Source organism: Prionailurus bengalensis, chromosome D3, assembly GCF_016509475.1.
Source record: "Prionailurus bengalensis isolate Pbe53 chromosome D3, Fcat_Pben_1.1_paternal_pri, whole genome shotgun sequence".
Classification (NCBI taxonomy): Eukaryota; Metazoa; Chordata; class Mammalia; order Carnivora; family Felidae; genus Prionailurus; species Prionailurus bengalensis.
Window position 1 is genome coordinate 21,827,956 of NC_057356.1, and position 7,398 is coordinate 21,835,353.

The 7,398-nt window shown below is 46.7% G+C and overlaps 1 long non-coding RNA gene across 1 annotated transcript in view; it reads left to right on the forward strand.

The window, feature by feature from the left end:
• LOC122470970 overlaps nt 1-7,142 on the forward strand; it is a 30,374-nt gene extending 23,232 nt beyond the window's left edge. Inside the window, exon 3 of the long non-coding RNA XR_006294043.1 lies at nt 6,581-7,142. This is a non-coding gene — a long non-coding RNA (uncharacterized LOC122470970). The remainder of the gene's footprint in view (nt 1-6,580) is intronic.
• The last annotated feature ends 256 nt before the right edge of the window (nt 7,143-7,398 follow it).

Genomic DNA, 7,398 nt, shown 5'->3' on the forward strand with positions numbered 1-7,398 from the left:
TGAGCGGTCATGTAACCTAGTTCTGACTAGTAAGACATAGGGAAAGTATGCTAGGGTGCTTCTAGGAAGCTTTCCTCATAAAAGGATCAAAAGGGAGAGGAGAGCTCAGGGGTATTACCCTCCTTAAACAAGGATGATACTTATAGAAATGACAGCCATCTTGGGACCGTGAGGCCCTGAAAATAAGGTTAGAGGAGTGAAAAAGTAGAAAGGACCTGTGTTGGGGCACCTGGATGGCTCAGTTGGTTAAGCGTCCAACTTTGGCTTAGGTCATGATCTTGTCGTTTGTGAGTTCGAGTCCCACATCAGGCTCTGTGCTGACAGCTCAGAGCTCAGAGCCTGATGCCTGCTTTGGATTCTGTGTCTCCCTCTCTCTCTGCCCCTCCCCTGCTCATGCATGAGCTCTCAATCTCTCTCTCTCTCTCTCTCTCTCTCTCTCTCTCTCTCTCTCTCTGTTTCTCTCTCTCTCTCTCTCTCAAAAATAAGTATTAAATTTTTTTTTTTAAAAAGAACCTGTGTCTTTATAACATCATTAAGCAGGTGGACTAACTCTATGCCCACCTGCATCCAGATTTGCAGACAAGCAAACAATCAATGTGGTTATGGTTTAAGCTACTGTATCCTATAACTTGCAGCTTAATGCATCCCTAACCAATACGGTCCGCATGCACAATAGCAGCTCACTTAACTGGAGTAACTTGTGCAATGACTTCATCTATCTACAAGCTGAAATGAAGCTAAAAGGCCAACTGAGTACCAAAAACAACACCACAATGTCCATACCAAGCACCTTACTCTCAGATAAGCTTTCCCTCACGTTTACTCATAGCCTTTTAGCTTTTACTTTAGACACAATTCTAACAAGCATTCCTAAGGTGTCTTCTTGGGCCACAGTAGCTTGGAAATCAAATTCAATTCAATAATCAATCATTTGCTATTGTGCAAAGCACTGTGGGAGGCCCTGCTTGACACTGTGTATCCATGAATGAGTTTTAAGAGAGTGAACAACATGATCTCATTGGTCAAAGTAACTTGGCCTGTAAAGTAGAGACCAGAGCGAGCCTGGAAAAAAGAAAAAAGTTGCTAGTGAATGCCAATCTATTAAGAAAATATATGTTTAAAAGTATTTTTCCATGGAAAATTCCATTAACAGGACAAATCACTATAACTCTTCTTAATTGTTGCTAATACTGGTTTTCCAAAATACTCCACATACTTGTATGCTTTAACTTCCTGAATCCCTTAAAAGTTTTCACAAGTGAAATAGTGTGCCAGGCCTGGATCTGAGTTCAGAAGAAATGCAGAATGTAGCAATGCTAAGATATCCTGGTGCACAATTATTCTACCTGTATAGATGGGAATCTGAGGCCCAGGGGAGGGAACAGCCCGGAGTGGCACAGTAAACTAGTGGCAGACTGAGGACTAGAACTCAGAATTCTGAACTTTCCCTTTCTCCAGTCAGTGAGGAAGGTAACAGTCATTCTCTCAAACCACCCAGACATTTTCTTTGTAAGGAGGAGAGTCTTCACCCTGCGCTGTCAGCTTCTCCCCACCACCCCCCACCCCGAGTCAGGAAGCTCTGCCTGCCCAGGATTTTCCTGTGTGTGGGAAAGAAACAGAATGGGCAGATAAATCCTCCGAGGCTTGTTTTCAAGTACATGAGGCCCTCTCCCTGGCCTCAAGGCCCTGGCCAAGATGACCAATCCATTGACATGTGTTTTTGTGTGTTTCTAAAAGTAATTCAAAAGGATGTCTGTGCATCCCTGAAGCACAAGGCTGGACATGGTAGGGGAGGAGAGTATGGGTCATTGTTCCTGAGCATGGGGAGCTGCCTTGGTTTGGGTCCTCCCAGAAGCAGACCCTAAAACAAATATTTAAGTGTCAGGAATCTATCTGGGAAGTGAACCCAGGGAATCCCTGTCAGGGAGTGGGGAAGCGAGACTGGGAGTGGAAGTGAGCCAGTAGGGGAAGCATTATCAGGGCAGTTACTGTGGTGAACAACCGGAGCTCAGCCCTACTAGGGACCTCCCAGAGACCATGTAGGCCATACCTTAGCCATCCCAACCAAAGGGTTAGGGAGCTGGGTTGTCTATCCACCAATTTTCTATCCTTCGATCGCCAAGGGCTACTTCTGGGGTGCCAATTCTTGGCACCTCCAGTGTGCTCCTGAGGCCAGAACAACACCATCAGGCATTCAGTGAGCAGCCTTTGGTGGGTAGAGGTGATCGTCCATGGGATAGGGGCTATGTCTGCTCCAGGAGTTGACCACTAATTAGTTTTACATTCACAGGAAAAGGTGGACACAGGCCTAGGAGACATGTCTCTCCCTCTGGGGAAGGATGTGAAGGGTGTGTACTGCAACAGCAGGGGCTTTTTCCTGTCCAGGCTTCCATCACCCCTTTCTTCTCATGTCAGGGAGCCACATTTCTGTGATAGTCAGCTAGTATACATGAATATCCATCTCTTTCTCTTTGAGGCCCAGCTAGACCATACTTCCCAGTCTCTCTTGTAGTTAGGAGGGGCCATGTTCTCAGACAATGAAATGTGAGCAGAAGGGATGTGCACCTCTTCCAGACTTGGGCCAAAAAGCCCCTCCACATACTGTCCTTTTTCTTTCTTTCCCTTTCTGTGGCCAATTTAGAGGCCAATGGTAGAACGTCTTTAATGATGCTTTGGAGGAAGATGATATCATGCAAATTACTACACAAATCACTACTGCTATTTGGCGTTAGCTCTAGGAGGGAAAAGGAACTAGGAAGCACTTTGCCTCTTGATCCAGGCAGAAGGAACAGCATGGGCAAAGGCCACGGGGCAGGAAAGAGAAACCCAAAGCAAGCCAGTGTAATGAGCACTGGGAGCGCAATGAGGGACAGTGACATGAGAGGAAGGTGCATGATCCTGATACAAGATTAATGGGTTTGTGGGAGGTTATTTGATGGGTTTGGGACAGACACAGCCCTGGCAGCCTCCCCATCACAGGGGCAGAGCATCAGTTTAAGAAACCAGATTGTAACTAGGAGGGGCTGAACCTAGTAACTTAAAATTTGTGTGTGGCTTAGATAGTCATGGAGTTGAGTCCCCTGTCCCAGAGTCAGGGCCCCCTGCCCCTCCCAGTGAGGGAAGGGCTTTTCTGTGTTCCAGTCACAGCTCAGCCTCACCTTAAAGGATCATTCCCAGGTCACCTAGCCTGAATTTGGTCAGTCTTGAAATCAGGTGGCCCAGAACCTCTCTTGGGCTGAGTTCCTCTCATCCTACACAAATGACTCTCCAATATCAGACCCACAGGCTCTTCTTGTGGGCTAGCCTGGGAACCTCACCACATTGTTTTGTTAAACCTCAAGTGACTGACTTACTAATGAAGTGTTGGGCCGGAGCTGCTTGCCTGACCTCTGGGGCTGCTTTTTGCCTGCCCCACCCCCTCCCCCAAAGCAATGTCCTCTCGGGAAATGCAGCTGACCCAGCTGCATCCGTGGGAAGGCCTGGCCCCCACACCTCACCCTCCTAGCCCTGCTGAGGCCTCAGGAAATGACCCTTTTAGCAGCCACGAGCGATCCAGAGGACAATGACAGAGGGACGGAAGCCTGTTTGTCTCAGCTAACTTGTCCCCTTGGGTGGATGCCAGCTGCTAGAAATACAAAACTGAAGATTCAGTGGGAAAATATATTTTTTAAAAAAAACAGACAATCCTATGGGCTTTAGCCAACTTCTGAGGCTCTGAGGGATTTTGTTTTCTTTAATTGTGTGTGTGTGTGTGTGTGTGTGTGTGTGTGTGTGTGTGTGAGTTTAAAACATATAAGGCTCAGAGCATCAAAGACTCTAAAGTTTGGAAGATCAGCTGTCCCACCCAAGCTGCAGGCCCCCCTGTGGCATCTGTCTTCGTGTGGCTGGACCCCACCTCTCCACACCATTGTTAATCACATCACTCGGCTCTGGCACTGTCCCCACCCACCTCCACTCACCACCTAGAAGCCCAAGAGTCCTTCTCAAACCCAAATCAAGTCACCCCTTCTAGGGCTCTGCAGGCCAGCTCTGCCTCAGCTCCAAGGGGCTTCCTCACCACCCTCTTTGAAACAGCACCTCTCAATTGTTCTCTCTCAGAGCACTCATTTTTGCACTTAACCCCATCTGGAGTGATCTGGTTTGTTTACACATGCCTGGTGCATAATACATATTCAGTAGATGTTGACTGACTGAATGTTTTTCAGTGGTAGTTGCATTCAGATCAGAGTTGGCTCAGAGAATCCAGTGTTCATTGTATTGCAACAAACATTTTTATTGGCTACAAACTGCGCCAGGGCCGGGAGGCAAATCAATCAAGAATTCCACTCATTTATTTACTCATTCATTTAGAGGGTAGAGCCTTGTATAGGTAGTGATTCCATCTGGGGGGGGGGGGGGCGGTGCAGAGAACAGCTGGAAAACTTCATGGAAGAGGGGATATGGATTTTCCATCAAAAGAGAAGCCAAATGGGATGGTGGACTGTCCAACTTGAAGGAACTGTCTCGTTTGGAAAGTGTGAATGTGAATGTGTTTAAAAAAGGAAGAGAATCATGGAGTGTGGAATTTGATTTATTCCCACTTTGGACTGCCAGGGAAGGCAGAGACCTGGTTTTATGTGGGGCTGTAGAGGGGATACTCAACCTTGTTTGCTGAAACAACAGAGGGATGAATGTAAAGGGCTGAAGTGGGGAGGGGGTGAAGTTGTTCTGTTGCCGTGGAGGCCTTGAATGGCATGCTAGGCAGCCTGGGTTTTCCTCTATGGGCAAGAGTCTAATAAAAATAATGATTTTGAGAAGCCTGTTTTAAGGCTGATGTCAGTGACTCCTGAATTCCAGTTCTCTAGTGATGCAGACTACCACAAGATGCTTCTGGAAAATACAGTTGCCTGGGACCCATCTTGGGAGAATCTGATTCTCTGTAAGCTGGAGTTGGGGCCTGGTCATCTGCATTTTTATAACCTTTCCACACGTTCTCATCATTTACCAGGTTTGGTGACCACTGAGGCTCAGAGAGGTGAAGGCATGTGTCCAAGGTTACCCAGCCAAACAGTGGTAGGTGGGGGGCCTTTGACCCAGGTCCATGTGGCCCTCCGTGTTTACCTGCTTCATCTGCAGCCTCCCTCTGGACTAGCTCCTTTCTCCAGTTTTCTTTTCTCCTGGATGCAAGAATCTGGGCCAGGGCTGAGGCTGCTGGCCCTGTTCTCCCTTCCCCTCCCCACCCCCAGCCTCAAAGGTCAGGTACCTCCCAGCCTCCTGCGGGCATGTCCATTTATGGCTCTGTTGTTCCAAAACGTGGCCAAATTTATAAACTCCCCCTTCCCGGAGACACGAAACAATTTGTGCAGAGTATAGTGCGGGGGCAGAGCTAGGAGCTTCATCCGGGGCTTGGACTGCAGCCCTGGCCCAAGCCCAACAAGCTTTGGCGTTGGCCAGGCTGCAGTCCCTCCCTGGGCCTCAGTTTCTCCACCTATAGAGCAAAGGAACTGGACTAGATCATTCCTGAAGTCCTTTCTAAGTTTAGACACATCCAATTTACTGCTTACAAATGACAATTTCCTAAATCCACGGGCCCAGTAATTGTAAAAGATGGGCTGGAGGATGGACTGTAGCCTCTAGGCTCTTTTGCATTGCTTCTTTTCTTTCTTGCTTGCTTGCTTGCTTGTTTTAAGTTAAAAAATTATCCAAGGAGGGGCGCCTGGGTGGCTCAGTCAGTTGAGCATCTGACTTCGGCTCAAGTCATGATCTCACAGCTGGTGGGTTCGAGCCCCACAATGGGCTCTGTGCTAACAGCTTGGAGGCTGGAGCCTACTTCGGATTCTGTGTCTCCTTCTCTCTCTGTCCCTCCCCTGCTCGCACTCTGTCTCTCTCTCAAAAATAAACATTAAAAGAAATTTTAAAAGTTTTTTTTCAATGTTTATTTTTGAGAGATAGAGACAGAGCATGAGTCGGGGAGGGGCAGAGAGAGAGAAAGTCACAGAATCTGAAGCAGGTTCTAGACTCTGAGCTGTCAGCACAGAGTCCGATGCGGGGCTCGAACCCACAAACCATGAGATCATGACCTAAGCTGTTAATTGTCTGGCACTTAGCCAACTGACCCACCCAGGCACCCCTCATGTTTTCTTTTCTTTAATTTTTTTTTTTTTTTTGCTAATATTCCATTGTACAGATACGCTACATTTTGCTTGTTCATTTGCCAGTTGGTGGACTCTAGGAGTGTATCCAGTTTGAGGCTATTAGGAATAATATTGCTATGAATGTTTGCATACAAGTCTTTATGTGGGTATGTGTTCTCATTTCTCTTGGGTGGATACCTCATTCCCAACCTTTTAAACTGCTGTGGCATCCTTCAGTGGAAGGACACACTCTGGTGTTGTAACCAGTCCTCCATCAATGGACATTTAGATTGTTTGCGAGGTTTTTATTCTCACAAACCCTGCTGCTCTGTGCTTCTTTGCCCTCCATCTCTGGATGCATGTGCAAGAAGAGAGATGGTTGGGTTATAGAATATGTACATTTTACATTTGTTGAATTGTTCCCAAATCATCCTCCATGACACTTTTGCCTTCTCTTCTCTTCAAAGGAACAAGAATGGCATGTGTGAGAGAATCCACTATAAAGTTATCACCACAACCCCTACCCTTCCCATTGAGCCAGAGGGACTGGACAAGGAGAAAGGCCACTTCTGGATAAAAGTCCCTAGGTGTGGCAGTCACAAGATAACTGAGGTCAAGCAGGAGAAAGCAGAGGTTGTTATAAGGACTAGAACTCTTCCTCCCAAGTTCTCCTTTGCAAGCATATAGGTAATGAGCTCTCTGTCACTGGAAATATGCAAGTGGAACCTGGCCAATCATTTGGCAGAGGCTGTAAAGGAGCTCTCAAAATCTGATGGGAAACTGGGCTGTATGGCTTCTGAGCAGCAGTTTGTCTAAGGGGTTAAGAACATGGGCTTAGCTGGCCGTGGCCTCTGGTTTAAACCCCAGCTTTGCCATTTCCTAGCTCTCTTTCTTCCATCTTCAGGTAACCACAATTCTGACTCCTATCATCACAGATTTATCTTGCCCATTCTAGAAATTCATACAAATGTCATCACACTGAACATTCTCTTGTATCTGGCTTATTTCATTCAACATTATGTTCATGAATTCCTGAGGGTTGTTTTTTTTTTTTTTTCAAATCTCCCTCCATCCAGTAGGGGACACTCACCAACATTTCATCTTTCATTAATTTCTTCCATCATTGAGTCACTCATTCAACAAATATTTCTTGAGCCCTTGCTGTGTGGGGAGGGCTGGCCAAACAGAGTAACCCATGGCAAAGACTGATGAACTCTGGGTCTCCCAGAATGTTCTTTGACTCAAAACTATTTTGGATACAAATTACAATGGTGAGAGCCCTACT